The sequence below is a fragment of the Echinops telfairi genome, unplaced genomic scaffold (assembly GCF_000313985.2).
Source record: "Echinops telfairi isolate 266 unplaced genomic scaffold, ASM31398v2 ScPeMD7_7356;HRSCAF=8355, whole genome shotgun sequence".
Lineage (NCBI taxonomy): Eukaryota > Metazoa > Chordata > Mammalia > Afrosoricida > Tenrecidae > Echinops > Echinops telfairi.
In genome coordinates, this window is record NW_022111256.1 from 228,480 (window position 1) to 237,420 (window position 8,941).

The 8,941-nt window shown below is 41.3% G+C and overlaps 1 pseudogene; it reads right to left on the minus strand.

The window, feature by feature from the left end:
• Positions 1-4,912: 4,912 nt before the first annotated feature.
• Positions 4,913-8,941, minus strand: part of LOC101643729 — a 5,866-nt pseudogene continuing 1,837 nt past the window's right edge.

Sequence of the window (8,941 nt, forward strand, 5' to 3'; positions counted from 1 at the left end):
TGCTGAGGAAAGAATCTGAGAAACTGGACTATATGAACAATAACGCAGTCTCTGGGTTGGATGAAAGCTTATAAACACCCTGCAATATGTAGATGACATGATCTTGCTTCCTGAAAGGGAGAAGACTTGAAGCACTTGCTGATGAAGATCGCAGGCTTTAGTATGGATTACAACTCACTGTAAAGAAAATCAAATCACTAGACCAATAGGTAGCATCACGACACATGGAGAAAAGATTGACGTTAAAGTTTGGACCTTGCTTGGACCCACAATCAATGCACAGGGAAGCAGTAGTCAAGAAATAAGAAAACAGATTGTAGTGTGTAAACCTACTGCACAGGACTTCCTTTTTTTTGAGTTACTTTTTTTTTTTTGGCTTTTCAACATTTTTTAAAAAAATCACTTTATTAAAAGTGTTGAAGAGCTAGTGAGTCACTTTGAGGACTAAGTTGTGCCTGAACAAGCCATGGTAATTTCAAGTGCCACATATGCTTGTAAAACTTGGACATTGAATAAGTAGGCCTGAAGAAGAAGTGATGCATTTGAATTGTGGTGTTGGAGAAGAATAATGAAAGTAGCATGGATCGTCAAAAGAACAAACAAATCTATCTTGGAAGAAATATGGCCAGAATACTTTTTAGAGGCAAGGATAACAAGACTTTATCTCATGTACTTTGGGCATGTTATCAGGACATATCAGTCCCAGGATAAGGACATTATGCTTCGTAAAGGAGGGGCAGCGAGAAAGAGGATACTCTTCAACAAGATAAATTGACACAGCGTCCCAACAATGGGCTTAACTATAAAAACAGTTATGAGGATGGCATAGGACCGGGCAGTGTTTCAGTCTGTTGTGCACAGGGCTGCTGTGTGTCATCACTGACTTGATGGCACCCGAGAACAACATCCAAAGTGGAAATATTGGTCTTTTCTCATTTGGAGCAAAGAAGAGTCAAGAAAATAAAAGATGCAAGGAGTAAATTAGTCCAAAGGACCAATGGACCACGTGAAACATTGTCTTCACTCACTGAGACCAGAAGAACAAGATGGTGACTGGTAGCACTGCTGACCACTCTGACAGGGATCACAACTCACTATAAGAGGTTCTGGATAGAGAGGGAGAAAATGTGGAACAAAACTCAAAATTATAGTAGTAGTTGGTGGTGGGGAGGGGAAAAACAGGAGCGTATACCAAGGGCTCAAATAAAAGTAAATGTTTACAAAATGATGATGGCAACATATGAACAAATATGCTTGATACAATTGATGTATGGAATATTATAAGAGCTGTAAGAGCCTCCAAAAATGATTTAAAAATAGTAGTAGTAGTAATAATAATGCCTGACTAGTCTGAAAGAGACTGGTGAAACCTTAGATAACTTTCATACGTGGAATTGAACTCACTCCTGTGACTCGACTTCTAGTCGAACAATAAACAGGCCCACAAGGTGAACAGTAACACCATAGAGGCATGCATTCCCAGTAATAAACAACTATCACATGTGCAAAGAACAGTATTTGCTCAGGGATAAAACCCAGAAGGCAGAAAAGGATAGGACAAAATGACAAATGGAAACAGTAAATCTAAGGAGGAAGTGGGAAGAGTGCTGTTATCCCGTAGGAATTACAATCAGTGTCACAAAACAAAACATGTATGAATTGTTGAAAGGAAAGCCAATTTTCTCTGTTAAATATCACCCAAATCACCTAAATAAAATTTGAGAAATTGAGATATGCTCCTTCAGTTGACTATTACATGGCATTCAAAATAAAATATAATGAATGAGAACTACACTCAACAGCATGGAAAAAGGTTGGTAACACAAATGTTGGTGAAAAAAGCAAATTACATATACTGTGATGGTCTATCTCTCTCTTTTTTTTAAACTTGTGATTTGGGTGAACATTTAGAGAGTGTGTTAGGCCGTGTTGATAAAAGAAACATATCCAGTGATACTCATCTATGTGCAAGAAAGAGCTTTATATCAAGAAGTGAAACATCCCAGCTCAGTCCAACTCCAGTCCATTAGTCCGACACTAGACCAGACGTCGCTCTTCAGACTCACTAAGTCACCAGCAATGATTCAGAATGCAGGAAAACCACAGCATGGTGGGTGCAGACTTGTGTGGAGCCAATGGCAGTGGGCACATCACAGGCTCTGGAAGCAATCAGGCCAGTCAGCAGGAAGGTGGAGGTATAGAGCAGAGGTTCTCAACCTTCCAAATGCCTTGACCCTTTCATACAATTCCTCATGTTGTAGTGACCCCCCCAACCATAAAATTATTTTCATTGCTACTTCATAACTGTCATTTTGCTACTGTTATGCATTGGGCTACCCCTGTGAAAGGGTCGTTCGGCCCCCAAAGGGGTTGCTACCCAAGATTGAGAACCGGTGGCATGGAGTTAAGGGTGGTTCTCAGGACCCTCCTTATGCGAAGGCCACGCCTTCAAGGAGGCACCATCAGGCTGTGACCCGATTAAAAGTTTGAATACTGCCCCTGCACATTAATTGCAATCTCCACAGTGAAACACTACTTCTCCTACTTCTTTGCCATGCTTAACATTTCCCTTCATAATTTTTCCCATCCCTTTCTTTCTTCTTAGCCTTATTCTTGGGTCAATGTTGCCCTTTGATCTGACAAAGTTGATTGTTATATATTCTTTGTGACCTTGAGTGGTCACAAAGTAAAGCTATTCCTTAGAAGATTGGTGAGGCTGTTGTGTTAGACTTTATTGAAGATTGCTTTCCTTCTGGTGTACTGCACACTAAGCAAGTAGGCAGTGCGATCAATAGACCTTCTTTTCGCTGGGGCCCTCTGGAAAGTATTTACATGTATAACAAGTATTCTTACAGTCTCATACTATTCTGAGAGATACAACCTCACATGTTTTCTTCAAGTTTCCTATATATTAATTCTCCAACTTAAGTTCTTATCAGTCCTGGACAATCAGATCTAGATCAGGAGTTGGCAAAATTTCGAGATGGAAGAGCCAATCCTGTCCCTCACAACAATTTAAAAATTATTTTAGAGCCATAAATATATTTTACGAACTAATGAAATCACCATTAGTACATATCCTTTAAGAATTTTCAATTGCACTTCAGAGCTACATGTATATACTGAAAGAGCTGCATATGACTCATGAACTGCAGTTTGCAAAACCCTGGTTTAGATATTTAACACAAGTCATCTTCTAGGCAAAGTAAACATCAAATATACAATTTGAAGTTCCTCCCAGTATGAGGATTTTCATGGTCCACAGACCTTTAGAGCTGCCTCTGAGTAAAGCTATAACATTTCAATACATACAACCTTGCTTACTCAAAGAAAACAGGACTGGAAGTACTATTATAGATCACAATCTAAAGCCTTCATTTTTACTGAATTACACTTTTTACTAAATTTTAATGAATTTCACCTCCTTTTAAAGCAGCAGTTCTCAACCTGTGGGTCGTGGCCCCTTTGGGGGTCGAATGACCCTTTCACAGGGGTCACCCAATTCATAACAGTAGCATAATTACAGTTATGAAGTAGTAATGAAAGTAATTTTATGGTTGGCGGTCACCACAACATGAGGAACTGTATTCAAGGGTCGAGGCATTAGGAAGGTTGAGAACCACTGCTTTAAGGAAAACAAACATTTTTAGTACACATATATATTTAGGGGATTGTATACACACACATGTACATCTAAGTGCATTGCATGGAAACATTGTCAGCTACTGAGGACTTAATGCACATTGTTGGAACAGTGCCAGGATGGACACTGGGCGAGAAGGCACTCAACATATGATGGAAGAGGAGTGGTTGTCTCAAAGTAGAGTTGACCATAGTAACATGAATGGAGTAAAGCCTGTGGGAGCGGAGCCTTTGGAATCTGCATTTGATGATGTGGTACAACTCAAGGTGAAAAGAGATGGCTGCAACAATCTACTAATAAGTAGAACTTGGAATGTATGAAGTATGAATCTAGGAAAGTGAAGTCATCAAAAATGAAATGGAATGTATGAAGCTCGATACCCAAGGCATCGTCTAGCTGAAATGGACATCTAGCTGACAATCACATGGTTTGCTATGCTGAGAATGACACAATCCAGAGGAATAGCATGCATGCCTCTTCATAAGGGACATTTCGAGATCTATTCTGAAGTAGAATACTGTCTGTGATAGGATTTTCTCTATCCAAATTCAAGGAAATCCAATTAAAACAACGATTACTCAAGCTTTTGCACCAACTTCCAACGTTAATGATGAACACATTGAAGAATTCTAGCAACACCTTGAGTCCAAAATTGATTAAACATAGAATCAAGGTGCATTGATAATTATTGGTGATTAGAGTGCAAAAGTTGGAAGCAAAGAAGAAAATACGGCCGTGTTGTTAGAAACAAAGCTGGAGACTGTGTGATAGAGCTTTGCAAGACTAATGGCCCTGGTCCTGCTGTTCACTGTGGGTTAGACCGGAGCATGTGCACAGGTACAGATAAGAGATAAGAGCGCATGACAGAATCCAGGAACAGGAATGGGAGTAGCAATACCAGAAGGGTAGGAAGAAGGTGTGGAGAGGATGGGATGAAGGGGGAACCAATCATAATGATTGACATATAACCACTGCTTCCTCCCCCCACCCCCCATGGGGATGAACAACAGAAACTGTGGGGGAAGGGAGATAGCCGTCGATGTAAGATATGAAAATAATAATAATGTATAATTTATCAAGGGGTCACAAGGGTGGAATTGGGGGGAGGGAGGGAAAAAGAGGAGCTGATTACCAAGGGCTCAATAGAAAGTAAATGTTTAGAAAATAATGATGTCAACATATGTATAAATATGCTTGATACAATTGATACATGGGTTGTTATAAAAGCTGTAAGAGTCCCCAATAAAATGATCTTTTAATGAAAAAAAGTTCAGTTCTTTTCTTATTTAATTCCACATTTGGTTTCCCTTTTGACTTCTTTCTAACAATAATTTCACTTTCCAGTGGATTTTACTAGGCTGTAAACTATCCATATTCTTAAGGTACCATCATTAGATTTCTCAGGTGGGTTATGGGATGGAGTCTTTTGTTGGATTGTTAGGTACTTCTATAGACTGTTAGATTCTGTAGATCAGACCAAATACTGAATTAAGGTCCTTTTCCTCTAAGTCATTTGCTGTATCTGGCCTTTGTTTCACCATTTTATCCTTACCAAAACTGGAAATGTGTAGAGATATCTGTAATCTACACGGACAAGGGTTCATCTTTATTTCTTACATGTTATTTTTTAAATAATTAATTTATGATGGGAAATATCAAGACTACATTTCTGTTTATTTTTATACGAAGGACATTGTATAAAATTCTGTTTTATATCATTTTCAGCTATGTTTAACTAGGAACAATTACCGCTTGTTTCCTTATTAAGTCCTCTTTGTTCACTTGAAGGGCAAGAGATGGGCTCTGGGTTTCTTTACACAGAAGAACCTGCTGGATCCCCTATAAATGACTATTTCTCATGAAGTCATTTTGAGGAGCCCTAGCTTCTCTTTGGGGTTGAATCTCTTAAGGGCGTTTTCAGTAAGAGGAGAAAGGTAGCTAACACTATATTTCATTCTTTTCTTTAGAGGTGTGTCTCTTCCAAATTCCAAAAAGTCAAAAACTAACTTAGACACTGTGTTAGTCCTGGTCGACTAGAGAAACAAATCAAGGGAGACTTATTTGTGTGTTAAGAGAGAACGTTTTCTTTTTAAAAAAAAATACTTTTATTGGGGGCTCTTAACATCTCTTATCACAATCCATGCATTCATCCTGTGTGTCAAGCACATCTGCACATATGCTGCCGTCATCGTTTTCAAAGCATTCTTTTCCCACTTGAGCCCCTGATATCAGCTCCCCGTTTCTTCCCCCTTCCCCGCCCTCCCCCACCCACTCTCCCTCACAAACCCTTGATAAGTTATAGATTATTGTTTCCATATCTTACATCGTCCTCCGTCGCCCCTCACCCACTTTTCTGTTATTTGTCCCCTTGGGAGGGGGTTCTAGTTTGATCCTTGTGATCAATTCCCCTTTCTCCCCCATATCCCCCTACCTTCCATCTATCCTCCTGGTATCTCTATTCTCATTGTTGTCCCTGAGGGGTTTATCTATCCTGGATTCCCTGTGTTGTGGGCTCTTATGTGCAGCAGTGTGCATGCTCTGGTCTAATCTGATTTGTAAGGTAGAATTGAGGTCATGATAGTGGGGTGAAGGAAGCACCAAAGAAGTAGAGGAAAGTTGAGTGTTTCATTGGTGCTATACTGCACCCTGACTGGCTCATCTCTTCCCTGTGACCCCTCTGTGAGGGGATGTCCCAATTACCTACAGATGGGCATTGGGTCTCTACTCCATGCCACCACCATCCCCCTCCATTCACCTTGGGTGTACTATACTCTTATGCTGGGTCTTAGATACCTGATACCGGATTCCATCAACACCTCATGATCACACAGGCTGGTGTGCTTCTTCCATGTGGGCTTTGTTGCTTCTGAGCTAGATGGCCGCTTGTTTATCTTCAAGCCTTTAAGGCCCCAAATGCTATATCTTTTGATAGCCAGGCACCATCAGCTTTCTTCACCACATTTGCTTATGCACCCATTTTGCCTATAGCGATCGTGTTGGGAAGGTAAGCATCACAGAATGCTGGATTGTTAGAACAAAGTGTTCTTGTGTTAAGGGGGTACTTGAGTTGAGGCCCAATATCCATCTGCAACCTTAATTCTTAACATATAGATATGAGTACATTGTTCTATTCCCCTCTCATTATATATATTTACATATGTACATGCCTGTATTTAAGCCTCTATAAATGTCCTTTGCCTCCTGGTTCTTTCCTCTATTTCCTTTTTACTTCCCTCTTGTCCCACCATCATGTTCAGCCTTCATTCGGGTTTAGTAATTCCTTGCTGCTACATTGCCCTTAATTGAGCCCCACTAGGCATCCTATGACCTTCCTTCCATTGATTTTAGTTCACTTGTTGTTCCCTTGTCCCTGCACTGTTCCCACCCCCATTTCCTTTGTCCCACCTCCCCTTCTCCCGTATCCTCCCTGGAACCATTGGTCCTGTTCTTTTCATCTCTGAATTATTTATCCTGCCTATCTTATCTAGATAGATATGCAAATACTTTAATAAGTACAAAAACCAGGCAAAGCCAAATACAACAACAAAGGAAGTCAAAACCAACAAAACAATAACAACAACCAAAAAAATAACAATAACAAAAAGAAAGCCGCTGACGAAAATGGAAAAGCCTATAAATAGTTCAAGGTCTGTTGGCCTCTGAGAGTGTTTTCCAGTTGAGTCTGATGGGGTGCCACACTCTGTCTCCCAAGTCTATTTTTGGTATTCCCTGGGGGTTTCATCACTGCTCCCCCTGCTGCTCTGCTGCATGCCCTCAGTGCCTCACCCCAGCGTGATGGGGCCAGACTGTGCACTATTCCCACACTGTGTTTCCAGTGCTGTCCCCCACAGCGCCAAGGTTTAGTGAGGGACAGCCATGTCCCTTGGTGGGGTCAGGCCTACGGTCCTCCCAGGTGTTGTCTGCTCTGAGCAGGAACATCGTCCTTGAGGCTTGGTGGGCCAGGATGTCCTCTCCTCCCTTTGCAGTTTCTCCGTGTGCTCTGATCCGACACACCCCTCTCCCCAAGCTATAGCCCCAGTGCTGTCCTTTGAAGTGAATTCTTCTGAGGGATGGGGGGTGTCCACATAGTCGGGATTGGGACCGGCCCTGTAGACCTCTCTATTGGTTCCCTGGTACATGCCAGTATGTTGCATTCAAGTCTTGGCACATCGGTTGAAGTCTGGTTTCTCTCTCCCTCTTCTGTGGAGATATAAACAATACCCTCCCCTTGGGTGGATTAGTGCCCTGCTCCCCACAACCCAGGTCTTTTTTTAAGTCTTTTCCCTCTCTTATTTTTTTGCCTGTCTTATATATCCTGGATTGGGTTTGGCCCCTGAAATGGTTGCTGGACTAAGAGAGAACTTTATATCAAAGAGCAATTGAATATTGAGAAAACACCCCAGTCCAGTCCAGATCAAGTCCATTAGTCCAATATTAGCCCATATGCCCAATACCAGTCTATAAGTTCCTCTTCAGACTCATGCAACACATGCAATGATGCTGAGTGCAGGAAGATCACAGGCCAGTGGGTGGAAAGTCTTGTGGATCCAATGGTGATGAAAGCATTTTAGTGCTGGCATGGGTTTCCATGTGGCTCATCCTTCAGGGCTCTAGCTCCATCTGTCTTTCTAACAGGAAGATGAAGCAGAGAGTTTATTTGTATCTGGTCTCCAGTGAGCTACTCATCTCCATGATGCCTCCAAATGAAGTCATCAAGCTGCGACCTGATTGACAAGTTAGATTCCACACCTTTGCAAGTTGACACCAGATTATGTAACTACCATAGATGTCATCTACTACATGGTATTGGTTGCTCTGTGCCAAGCTTCAGTGTTGTTCTCATGAAGATGAGTTTCAAGATTTTCATATTTCTTCAAGCAACATTCACAATGTCCCTTTTCCCTCTTCTCTTTCAAATGGACATGAATATATCTAGATAAGATAGGCAGGATAAACAATCTGGAAGAGAAAACAATGGGACTGATGGTTCCAGGGAGATATGGGAGAGGGGGAGGTGGGGGAAAGGAAGTGGTGTTAACCAACCCAGGGACAAGAGAATAACAACTGATCCAAAATTGCTGGCGAGGAGGGTGTAAGAGGCCTGGAAGGGCTTGATCAAGGGTAATGTAACTGAGAGGAATTACTGAAACCCAAATGAAGACCAAACATGATAGTGGGACAAAAGGAAAGTAAAAGGAAATAGAGGAAAGGACTAGGAGGCAAAGGGCATTTATAGAAACTACAGGCATATATATATGTAATATTTATATATGACGATGGGGAAATAGATCTATGTGC